Below are 13,005 nucleotides of genomic sequence, written 5' to 3'. Positions count from 1 at the left end.
CTGCCTGAGCACAGTCAGCCCACAGTGAAGGAGTAGGCTATTTAAAGAGTTGGTCATGCCACATCTGGCCAAGAGAGCCTTGGCAGATGACTTTGAACCCACAGGGAAAAAAGATAACACAGTCCCCTTCATTATTATTCCTGTTGAATTTTTTGCCTATGCTGGATACTGTAGGCCTAGAATTGGGGGTCCCACAGGAGCAAATCTTCCCCTTACCTTCTAAATTGGAGAGCTGCTGCCTGACAGGCTAATGAAGACTAGAGGCAGGTGTGGAGAGGGGAGCCTGGATCTTCCCAGGTAGTCCTGAATTTGTACTTGGAGGAAACAAGATATTCAAAATTTCTTGCCAGGGGAGCCCCAGAATTCCCCTGCTATTAAAAATCAAATTCTAACTTGGAAAGTGAATTTAATCTTCCTGATTGCTGTTGTTCTCAGCCAGTCTTCAGGGAGTATCGGGCATTGCCAAGGGACTCAGATGGCTTTCTCCAGGCACCCAGGTGGAAATCAGCTCTGGCAATCTAATTTCCTCTTACTTGGAGGGCTCGGTTCTCTTTGTCTCTCCTGTGCTCCCTGGTCCATCCCAGCTCCAATTCATACTCAGGTGGACCAGAGATTGCTGGCCAACTGTGCAGGTTCCACAGTGCTGTAGACTTTTAAAAGAGCACTAATAATAGTAATTTTTATTATCATTATTGTTATTGAGGGGCGGAATGGCATAGTAGCTGGAGGGCCAGTTTTGGAGACAAAAGGACCTTGTTTTAAATCTTGCCTCTGATTCATACTGACTGGGTGACCCTAGGCAGGTTACTTACCCTCTCCAAGACTGAGTTGGAGAATTGTTCCCAATCTATATTGATAGAGGGAGTTTCCTAACTAGTATGAAAAAGTTGCCTGGGTCTTAAGAGGTTATATTGCAGATGTCTTTCCATGGGGGGAGTTTTTAGCCCTCCATGGAACTCTATCACAAGGCTAGATAAAGTAAGGGTGTGTTGATGTATCCAACACTTAAACAGTATCATGCCATGCTATTTGCCGAATACTTTGTACATGTTATATTTGCATATATGTGTACATATATATGCACACAATAATATATTAATTTATTATTATATTTGCACACATTAGAGCCTTACCCCCACCTTGTGAGGAAGCTACAGCTTTTAGTATCCCATTTTACACATAAGGAAATTGAGGCTCAGAGGTTAGGAGACTTGGCCATGGTCACATAGCTATTAAATGTTAAAGGCAAGATTGGAACTTATGTCTTTTTTTCTCCAAGGGCCACCCTATATCCACTATAATACTACCAGCTCCCAATAATAATATTAGTAATAATCACTGTCATCATCATTATTATTATGTCTAGCATTGTGGTGTCTGCATGGTTGGCCAACATCTGGGTCTCCCCTTTTCTGTGTTCAGTGTTTTGGACATCCCAGAGATGGTTATTTCAATATACCTGATTCACCCTTCAGGCTCTTGTAAGAATAGGGTAAGTCGTGGTTTTCCCTTAACAGAAATCTCATCTTTCAGGTTATTTCGGGGATATATTCAGGGATAGTCGCTGAGAATATAGTAGAAAGACACCCCCCCCCCCAACTTGGAAATCAAGACCTCCTCAGCTCAAACCCCCATCCCGGCAGCTGCTAGTGCGTTCCCTCAGTGATTGCCTTCTATCTACTCTGTATATATCTCATTTGCATGTAATTATTAGCCTGTTGTAGGTCTACCTCTTTCAAATATGAGCTCGCTGAGGGCAGAGACTGTATTCCCATCCTTTAGCACAGTGCTTGGCACATAGTAAGCACTTAATACATGCCTGTTGACTCACTGGCTGCCAGGCTGACCCCAGGCGGGTGAGTTACCTTCTCCGGACCTTCTCCATTTCCTCCACATTTCCTAAGGTCCGTGTGATCCTCTGGGCTGGGGACCTGAAATAGCTTGTCATCTGAAGCGGCCTCTAAATCCCCTGGTTTACTCACCACCCCATTGTTCTCGGATAACTATCAGATTAGCCCCCAGCGCTGCTATCTGGTTAAAGCCGCCACCATTTGCTGTTGGGTTTGTTTGGGCTCCAGTTTCTCCCCACCCCTGTCCCTCACATTTGCTGTATAATGAGGTTTCGCTGTACTCCAGCTCCTTTCCAATTTCCAAGCCCTCCCTGCCCTCTCTTGTCGAAGTGGGCACCCCACAGTAGCCCCAGACACTTCCCGCTATCTCGCCCTGTCAGATCCTCTCATCATCCCACAGACAACCTCACTGCTTCTTTCTCGTGGTGTTAGCATTCAGAGAGCGCTGGGGGTCTTAAGCTTCCCCCACCCCCAGCCCAGGATCTTCTTGTGCCTCATCTGCCTCCGAACCCCCAGTTTTCAGGAAACCACCCCCCTCCCGCCCCGGCACCTCCATTTTCCCATCTCCCTGACAGTCGGTGCGGAATTGAATTATAGCGGCGAGCCAGCCACTTTCAAAAAGATATCCCTGTCTACGGAGATTGATACAGCGTGTCAAGGCTACGCGAGCCCTCCTGTTTTCTCTTGAGTCTTCTGCATTCGGGAGACGGAGGAAATCACATGGCAGCCGGCTGAGATTTCAGATTTATCCACTCATGAATAACAATCAAGCTAGGTAATTCGCAGTAAATGGGGATCCAGATTGACTAATAAGGAAGGCTTTCACCCCAAACTGGGACTAGGGGAAAGAGACGAACAGCCAGCATCAGCAGGGGCAGGTGTGGGGAGGATGTGACTGGAATACCTGAAACTTGGCAAAGCGGGCCCAGCAAGGTGCCTGCCCCCAGCGCCCCAGAGCACAGGACACAGCTTGGCCTGGGGAGGGAGCGAGGCAGGCAGCTGCGGACCCGGAGCAGCCGGCCCCCCTCTGCCCGCGGGCTGCTACCTGGCCAGCGCCCTGCGCCTGATTTTTGGGCTGATGTGACGAGCTCCAGCCCTAGCCAGGGCGGGCAGCACGGTGATTTATGGTTCTGCTTACTCTTGTTTTCCATCAGAGCTAGGGAGCCATGGGAGGAGGCAGCTCGAATACATCCCCAAGGCACCTGGCCAGAGCCAGTGAAAGTTGGCGTGTGGGGGAAGGATGGTGTCACGGTGCCTGAGGTGCCCACAACATGATCCCCTGCCCTCTGAAAGCTTACGTCTCTGGCTCAGGGACCGAGCTGGAAGGGGAGTGGGTCCTAGATCGTTTCTCCCGGTGGAGATTCACACATTTATAGATCTTGAGCTAGAAGGAGCCTCCGTGGTCTATCCTAACCCCCTTGTTTTGCAAATAAGGACACAGACCCAGAAAGGTTAAGCAAATTACCCAAATTACCAGCGGCACCACAGCTGGGATCTGAATGAAGGTCCTCTGCCGCTTTTCACTGCTCTGCTCTTCCTCTTCATACCAAAGGGTGACAGCAGGCAGAGAAACCAGGCCGAGGCTCCTAAAAGCAGCAGGGGGGTGGAGGAGAGATAGAAGTTTGCCGTGTTGGGAGTTATTCCCTAGAGGAGAATCATGAGAGTGGCAGAGACACGTTTTAGCTTGATCCAGGGGAGGGGGAATCAAGTCTTGAGCAGAGCTGACTAAAAGGATGGATTGCCATGGGAGGTAGGGGACTGCAACCGCTGGAGGGCTTCAGGCCAAAGCAGGATGGCCACCTGTGGGGACGTGAGTACAGCGGATGCTTGGTCAGGATCCCATGGAACTAGGTGGTGTCAAAGAGCACACACACACACACACACACACACACACACACACACACCTTTCATTTTAGAGATGAGGAAAGAGGCCTGGAGGCGGTCACAGAATCACTGGTCTCAATTCTACAGCTGGAAGGAACCTTGGCCATGTAGTCCAACCAAATGATGAAGCCGAGTAGCTAAAATGACTTAAAGCCCAAGGTCACACAATGAGTAAGGGGAAGAGTCGGAACTTGAACCCAGCTCCTCTGCCTCCAAATCCAGGGCTGTAATCCTGCCTACAGCATCAGAAACAACCTTGGGCATCCCAAGGGAGTAAGGAAGAATAAGTCACTGAGACCCAGGGAAATCGCCTAGGATGTCAGAGGAACTCACAGACCTCCAGTGGCAGCCTAATTCTGCAGGTGAGGTCACTGAGGCGCAGGGAAGAGAGCATAGACTTAGAAGCCTTAAGTGACTAAGCAATCAGCATTTATGTGCCAGGCACTGTGCTAAGTGCTAGGGATAAAAAAAGAGGCAAAAGACAGCCCCTGCCTCAAGGACAGTGTTGTTTCGAGCACCAGTAAGTTCACGGGTGAGGACAGCATGAGTCACTACAGGGAGAGCTGGTGGGATGAGGAGAGAGTGGCTTTTAGTGGAAATTTCCCCTATACCCCATCACCCCAACCCCTATTTCAGGGGTTCCTTTGCCTGTAGCCTACTGGGGCAGGGTGTTCCCTCTCTCTGCTGTCAGACTGGAGAGCTGTGTTTGTGTTTTTAACAGGTACTTAGGGGGGATTAGCAGAGAATAAATCATGCTTAATCGTTTACCTTGCTGGCATAATACTATTTTCTTTGCTTCATTCCCTAATTGTTTTGGGACGTTTGCCTTCAATAAGCAGCTTCTCCCTTCCCTTCTTCCCCTCCTTCGCTCCTCCCCCTTTGATCCAGTCAGCTTGGACTGCATCTGGGACCTGGGTGTGGCACCCTCGGAATGTCCCCATGCTCACCATGACCTTCCCTGTCTCAGAAGTCCTCACCCAGGCAGGCTGTGCCTCCTCTCATATGCCTAGAGCTCTCTGTCTGAATCTCTCATTACTGTCTACCTCATGTGATGCTTAAAAGCATGTTCCATTCCCCCACCCCACAGAGTGTAAGCTCCTGGAGGGCAGGACTTGAGGATGGAAAAATGGTCAGATTTGGAGGCAAAGGACCTAGGTTTGAATCCCAGTGGCACTGCTTACTGACTTCTGCATCCTTTAGCCAACATGGAGGCCCAAATCCCCTCTCTGGGCCTCAGTTTCCTCATCTGTAGAATGAGAATATGGGACTAGGCCCCTGAGAACCCCTCTGATTCTAAGTCTTTCATCTCTGGCTGTCATTTTTAAAATTTGTGTGTCCTTAGCGCCTGGTCCATAGTAGGTGCTTCATAGTATACCAGGGCACATAGTCAGTCCTTGGAGTTGATTGATTGATTGATTGATTGAATCATCCCTTCCAGGCCCCTGGCATCAAATCATGCTTCCTTCAGAAAGCAGCTTGTTTGTGGAATAGAAAATTTCTTTAAAGGGCGCTTCTGCAGTGAAGGTGGGAACAGGACATCCGTCCACCAAGTCTTCAAGCAGTGTAGTTTAAACATGGGACTTTGGGGACAGTGTGTAGCAGACAGTGCTATGCACTAGGAAAACTCTCCATTTGGATTGTGGGGTTTGGTCTTCTAGACAGTGAGGAGAATTGAAAAGGCTGCTGATTTGGGGTCTGGAAGACACCCCTGCCACTTAATGCTTTTATGACCTTGGGCCAAATCACTTCATCTCCTCAGCCTCAGTTTCCACTTCTGTAAAAGACAGCCTCCTTGTTTCACAAAATAGTTATTCAGTGATCTCAGGAAGGAAGAGTATTCACCTGGGGGGTCTGGTTTTCATCCTGAGGGTCCTGTGTAGCTTCATTTCTGGATCTGGGAGAAGCAGAGGAGCTGTCTGTTTCCCCAAATTGTAGCTTTTGGGAAAGAGGAGATCCTTTTCTCTGTCAGGTGATGGCATTCCCAGTGTGAGCCCTGCTGGTTAGTACACTGGCCAGAATGTACACCCGGTAAATGGCCTGCAGGTGGTTTCAATTCACTGAGCACCCTCCCCAGACCACTCGAATTGCCTATGGCAAGAAGTCCAAGGGTAGTGGCAGTCTTTGCACACTGGGGAGGTGGCCAAGGTCACTTACCCCAGTGCGTGTTGACCTGAAGGGTGGGATGTCTCTGTGAGCACTGGCTCACCTCTGCCTATGGCCCGGAGGTCAGCTGGGGCCCCCAGGTCGGTGACCCAGTCTCCATTGTGCAGATTGCTACCCTACTCCCTCTGCTGCTGTTTCAGAAGTGCCTGCAAAGGGGAACACTGTATCTGAGCATGCATTGTACCTGCCAGCCACTAAGGAAGCTTTAGTCTAGGAGCATAAAACCCTGAAGGGCAGTGCTAGGAAGATCCTGACGTGGAATGTCAGACCTGGGAGAACCTTTAGAACAGGGAATGTCAGAGTTGGGAGGACCCTTAGAACAGGGTAGGTCAGAGCTGGAAGAGGGACCTTAAAGACCATTAACCCATCCCATATTTTATATATAAAAAAGCACCAGAGAAGACTAATGACTTTTCCAAGATCACCCAGCAAATTGCTTAGTGGCAGCCCCAGTGCTAGACTTCTTGCCTTCTAAACAAGTATCATCCACTATCCCATGATTTAAGAAATAGATCTGCCCCTAATTCTTAACACGACTCAGGGCACACTCCTTAATTCCATGCCTCAGTTTTCTGTGGCCGAAGATTTGCATCCTTATGGAAATCCTGTGAACCCTCACCACATGAAATGATGGGAGTTTTCTTGGGGCAGCAGACAGCACCTGGAAGCAGCAGGCAGAAATTGTGGGTTTGACTCTCACAAAAGGCAGCTTAGGTCCTGTCTCGTGCTCTTCACTCCTCAAGCACTAAATCAGTGCTTAAAGACTCACTGGTATACACCTTTAAGGGATCTTAGAGGTCACATCCCATCCAAGCCCCTCATCTTCCAGCTGAGGAAACTGAGGCCCAGATACTATAAAACTACTGTCAGAGTCCGGATTCAACTCTGGTGCTTCTGGCTTACAGATCTGCTGTTCATGTTGTGCCCAACCCTTTCGGAAAAGGGCTTTTGCCCTCCCACACACCCTAATACTTAATGACCCCAGAATAAAATAACTTACCAATCTTTTTCCTCTACCTGAACTCCTAATTGCATTTGGAAACTGGCCACTGTCAACTGAGATTATAATTATGGAGGCAGCTTGGTGATGAGGCATTGGGCATGGATGGAGGTAGGAGATTTGGGTTCCAGTCCCAGCTTTTCCACCTACCATTGGTGTGAGCCTGGGCTAATCACCTTCTCTGTCTTTGCATCAAAGTCCATCTTTTCCTACACTGGGTACACCCAACCCAAAGCACATATGTGTGCCTCTGTGAAGTCAGGACACCAAATGCAGACACTTGTGTGGATAGGAACAGTTTTGTAAACCTTGAGCCAAAATGAAATGCCTATGCAAATGTAAGTGAGGGCCGTCTAACCCACCCCCTCCCCGTAGAGGGGAATTAACTTGCCCCTGTTCCCATAGGTAATAAGTACCAGAGCCAGGATTTGAATCCAGGCCCTCTGATTCCCAATAGACCACTATTCCCATAGTACCTTCCATCTGGGATTGGGAGAGACCTCAGAGGCTGTCCAACCTGACCCCCTTATTTTACAGATGAGAAAACTAACTTTTACCATAACCGTAAACTGAAATTTTATAGATGAGGCCCAGGTGGGGTAGAGTGACTTGCCCAAGGTCACAGAATGAGTGATCTGTAAAAGGCAGAAATTGAACCCAGGCCCTCTGGAGCCTCCTTTCCTCTGTCTGGGCTGTCCCTTTTGCTGACGGGCCCGGAATCTGGCCCTCGAAGCCGAGCGGCGGAGGCTGGAGATATTCATGAGGGGCTTGGAGAATGGATGACCTCAACTTGTTGTTGTTGTTAATAATTTTTATTGTATTAGAAGCAGGGAGCTTAGTCTTTGTGATATATCCCTGGCAGCCTGGAAAGGATTCATTCGGTGCCGCCTGCGTTCGCCTGCAGGTCGGAGGACTCACTATTACTCTTCCTCATCTAGCACTGAAGAGAGTTTTACGTGGGCACTCGAAAGGACTTGTCCGGCACTTCCCAAGAAACACCAGCCACTTTCTCATTTTCCCCTTGAGTAAATCCCCCACTCAGTTAGACCTGGTAGAGAAGGTTTAGTGATGACGGCACCAAGCTGGGATGAAGGGTAGAGAATCAGAATCACCCATCACTATGGTGGGGCCTCCTTTCTCCCTCCTCCCCCACCCCCCAAAAATTAACCAAGAAAGAGATTAGACAGCTGGTCGTCTGAAAAAATGGACATGTATGGGTGTATAGGTATATATGTGTAAGTGTGTATGTATACACACACACACAGAGTTTTAGTGGACTCCAGGCTCTATACAAGTTGACATTGTGAGATGTCTGCCATAAACATTAATGGAGTTTTGGACTGCATGCTAGAGGTGTGGCACTCAGTACTAGGGAGATGACTGCCCTGCTGTCTTCTGCACTCATCAGACCACACACATTTCATGAGCTACGTTGTGCTCCAGGCACTCCCAGGCATCCAGAGGAGGGTTTCTGGGTTGTCAAATGGCCAACTGTGCACGACTCTAGATCCTGCAGCTAGATTTGGGAGGGACTCCAGATGCCATTTCTTCTTCCAAAGGCCATTCTTCACCCATGTATTATTCAGTTTCCTCCATTATAGAATAAGGAAAGCATCCATCGGTGACGTGACTCACCCAGGGTCACACAGGTGGTAAATGTCTGAGGCCTGATTTGAATTCGGGTCTTCCTGATTCCAAGCTCAAGAGCTCCATCCAACATGCCACCTTGTTAGCAGGGGCCTGGGGAAAGGGAAGCTGATCCTATCTTGAATTCTTTTATAACATGAAGCTTCATGTGTCTAAATCTGTATTGTCTTATGTTGGGGGTTACAGAAACCAAGGGATGCCTGCATAAATAAATGCTAAGAACAAGTCTGCAGTCTTTTGCTTGGTTGGAATTTGATTGTGAAACAAGTGACCCTGTCATCTGATGCTTGGAAAACTTTGTTTTGTTTTGTTTTTTTTTGGGGGGGGTCTGTCATTGATCAAGACCTTTCCCTTCTCTGGGTCTCAGTTTCCTCATCTGTCAGATTAGATTGAGGGACCTTCCACCCCCAGCGCTCGGACTAGACATTGACAGGCACTGGCAGGTAGTCGAGGAAGGCTCTGGGCAGCCTCAGCTGGTGTACAGGAGAAGGGAGGGAGCAGGAGGAGGCTTTGGAGAACATTGGCTATCAACCCATGCTCCAGGCAAGCCAAGAGTTCCTGGAAAACATGTAATGACAGACACTTTCCCTTTGGGAGGCCCCCAACCCATTATTCCCTTCAGAAAATTTTTAATCAGTAAGAGTCAATGGAATGAGATCCTCCCCTCGAAAAGTATGGCATGTGCCCAGGGGCAGAGCATCCATTCTGAGCATTTTCTGGCTCCCCTCTCCCTCGCCCCTCCCACCCCAATAACATTTCAAACAGAAAGTCCAGGCATGACGAGAGCATCTCTGCAGGGCACAAGTCAGGAGCCTGGCTTAGCACACACCTCTCACATAGTAGGTGCTTAATAAATGTCGATTGGCCTGCAATAGGGCAGAATTAAGAATGCCCCCTGGGTTCTAAAGGTAAGGAATCTTTAAGAAGAATAGGTGAGAGGCCAAACCAAGAGTCCACATCCTGGAGCAGGTAATCACTCTGGACATCCATCTCCCTTTTACTTAATGGTCATTGGCATGCCTGACTTTTAATGCAACAGAGCTTCCAGTCAGATGAGGGGTTTGAGTGCGATGATCTCAGATGACTTGAGTGTGGAGAGGGCACAGGAATCAGAGTCAGGATGGACTGCAGGTCAAATCCCACCTTTCACCCAACTGGCTGCGCGACCTAGTGGCAGGCAAATCACCTTTTCTGAGCCTGGAGCATTGAACCCCATGGGGTTATTGTGAGGCTCAGATTAGAGAATGGGGGACACTTTGCAAAAATTAAACCAGTATATGAATGTCATTATTATGCTTATTGCTGTTGATTATTATTAATATCATAGATTAATAATATTGTTAATTGTATGATTGGAGTGTGAGAGCTGTATTATCATCAGGATAGAGGGGTCCAGTGATAACCCAGGCACCCTGGTTCTACGGAAAGTGCCCTGGATTGGAAGCCAGGATTAGGAAATCTGAATTCTTTCCCTTCTTTGTGCTATAGACCCCTTGGGCAGGCAGTCAGTCAGTGTGATGAGACTTAGATATGCTTTCCCAGAAACATGTTCATAAAATAAAATACACAGGATTAAAAAGGAAGCCAATTATGCTGAAATGCAGTTTATCAAAATTAAAAAAAAAAACTCATGAGCCCCAAGTTAAGAACCCCTGCCCTTCTTGAATGTAAGCTTCTTGAGGGCAGGCATTCTTTCATTTTTGTCTTTGTATACCTGATGCCTAGCACTGTGCCTAGAATGTAGTAGGTGCTTAATAAATGCTGATAGTTTGATTGGATTAAAATTCTGGCTCTGTGACCCTGAGCTGGTCAGCTAACATTCCTGGGCCTCAGTTTCCTCATTTGTAACATAAAGATATGTTGGACTCAGTGATCTCCAAGTATTCTTCAAGTTCTATGGTCCTAAGAAACAGTAGAAATCCAAGGAATTGTCCTTTGCTGAGCATTATTGTTTCCTGAAACTCAGGGTTAATTTTTTTTTGGAGGGGGGAAGACAGAGCAGGGTGTCTGTGCTGAGGAGTATCTAATAGGGATTTTTTTTTCTAGTGAGAGAGGTAGGAAAAATAGATTTTTGTTCCTTGGGAAAAAAAATAATAAAATTGCATTTAAAAAGAAAAGAAAACCTAAAAACACCACCAAAATAATCTGTTGGGGAAAAGGAAGAAGTTACAAACTTGGGTTCGACAACGGCCGCCTCCATTCCAAGTCCCTTATGAAGCCACAGACCGTCTGTGCCTCTGATAAAAGAGGGGAAGGCGATTGCAGGGGGAGTGGGGGGGATGGAGTGAAGGGGAGATGATAGCAGCCGATGGGGTGGCTGAAGGCAAGAACATTGGACTTAGTTAGAATTCTGCGGTTAGATCTTTTCCTTCTCTCTGATGGCTGTGTGTGATTGACACTTACAAATTACCCAGCCGAAAGTGTGGAGTCTTTGACCCCTGAGTAACATCTTTGGCAAGCCTGAGATTTGCAGGCATTTTGTCATCTAATTACTACAAATCCCTTGAAAATTCACTGGCTGGTGAATTTTTAATGCGGGACAATTTCAATGTGATGCATTGCCCAGATGGGCTCACTCGTTTCTACCTCTCTTTTTTTTCTTTTCTTTTTTTTCTCTCGTCTCCTTTTTCCCATCCCGCTTTTGCCTCTCTCTTTCTTACTATTTTTTTTTTATTCCACAAAGTTTTTCATGAGCTCAGAGATTCCCAACCTGTCTCATCTCTGTGTGTTTGGGGACTGGGAAGAGGGTGGTTGTTTAACAGAGAAGTTGGTTAGTTGCACATTCTGTCCCCAGACATGTTTAGAAAGATACTTGCAGCTCCATATTTAAAGTGACCAGACACTTCTGCTGATCCCCAGCATAGAATCTGTATCCCATCAGTTTCAGTCTTTCTGGGGTGCCTCACAGAAACACAGAATTGTCACTGGCCAACCCTCCTCACCAAAGATGCATGGGTAGCATGATTAATAAACATGTTTCCTTTTCAAGTCACTTGTTAGAAATAGCTGATCTCCCTGGGTAACTGAGCTAGTGGCTATTTCCAAGGCTGGGTACTTTCTATCTGTGATGTCTGAATGGTGTCTGATCCCATTCTTTTTTTTTTTTTTTTTTTTTTTACCTCTGCCTCTTAGGTACACAGCTGGTCCTCCTCAGCAAAGCTCTGGAGAGAGCTGGTTCCTTCCTGTCTTCTAGCCCTGGCTTGTTTGAAATGGAGAGAACACACTCACCTGGTGCCATCCAAATTCAACGTGTTCTGGCCTCCAAATCAGAACCCTACAATGTAGACACAGGTGTAGAAGACCAAGTTTTCTCCACCCAAGAGCCACACATCCTCCCCACTCCAACTGCCATATTTGGGAACCAATTCTACAGAAAAGAATTTTCTGGCACAAAAAGTCTGTTAGCAAGAAGAGGAAGATCGAGTCTTGAAATTCACATTTGGCAGTGTGGCCCTTTAAGCCAGAGCATTGGCCCTACTCACTGAACAGCAAGGCTCAAGCCCTGAAGGATCCTCTCTCCTATTAAAAAATAAACAAATCAAATATAGTGGATGGAGTGCTGGATTTGGAATCAGGAAGATCTGGACCCAAATTCCACCCCTGACCCTAGCTTTGTGACCCTAGGCAAGTCATTGGAGATCAGTTTCCTCATCTGTAAGATGAGACTAGAAACACCCTATCTCACAGGGTTGTTGTGAGGATCAAACGAGAAAGTATGTATAAAGATTTTTGTAAATCTTTCAAAGTGCTAACTACATGTCTATTTTTGTTATTATTAAATTTCAAGTGGGTTTTCTTTCTTTTTTTTTTTTTTTGAAGTCCAATCTTTCTTATACTATGTCACCCAAAGCATTGATCCTTGTGGACTTTCCCTTCTGGACTTGACTGAAAGGTTGGGAATATTGTCCACTGGGCATAGACTGGTTGTTCACCCCATGTAGATAAGCCCCCTCCATTGCCTCCACCTCTTTTTCCCTCCCTCTTTCCCACTATTCAGAGGAAAAAAGAGGTTTTGCTTTTCAACCAAGCTCCTGTACATATGTACACAGCTGATAAAATATTCCACTTCGCCCCTTCTCCCAGTGGGACCCGCTGTCTTACGGGAAAGGGTATGTATGACAGCAACAGATTACATGTGTCGCCTGGAAACAGTGGTGGTGGCGGGGGTGTTCTGTCTCACTATCCTCAATCTCTCTCTCTCTCTCTCTCTCTCTCTCTCTCTCTCTCTCTCTCTCTCTCTCCCCCTCTCCCTCTCCCTCCCTCCCTCCCTCCCTCTCCCTCCTTTTCTTCTCCTCTCTTTCCCTCTCCTCCTCTTCCTCTTTTCTGTCTCTCCTCAGTTTTTCTTCTCCCCTCTGTCTCTGTCCATCTATCTCTACCTCTCTGTCTCTCCTCTCTTTTTCCATTTCTTTCTTTCCTTTCCTCTCTCCCTCTCTGCCTTTTACCTCTCCTCTCCTCTTCTCT

At 47.3% G+C, this 13,005-nt stretch overlaps 1 long non-coding RNA gene across 1 annotated transcript in view; it reads left to right on the top strand.

The window, feature by feature from the left end:
- Positions 1-12,091, top strand: part of LOC114044705 — a 68,655-nt gene extending 56,564 nt beyond the window's left edge. Inside the window, exon 4 of the long non-coding RNA XR_003569282.1 lies at positions 11,677-12,091. This is a non-coding gene — a long non-coding RNA (uncharacterized LOC114044705). The remainder of the gene's footprint in view (positions 1-11,676) is intronic.
- Positions 12,092-13,005: the final 914 nt, after the last annotated feature.

This window comes from Vombatus ursinus, unplaced genomic scaffold, assembly GCF_900497805.2.
Source record: "Vombatus ursinus unplaced genomic scaffold, bare-nosed wombat genome assembly UNPS02001287.1, whole genome shotgun sequence".
NCBI classification, from domain to species: domain Eukaryota; kingdom Metazoa; phylum Chordata; class Mammalia; order Diprotodontia; family Vombatidae; genus Vombatus; species Vombatus ursinus.
The sequence above is the reverse complement of the archived record's forward strand: the minus strand, read 5'-3'. Positions and strand labels throughout refer to the sequence as shown.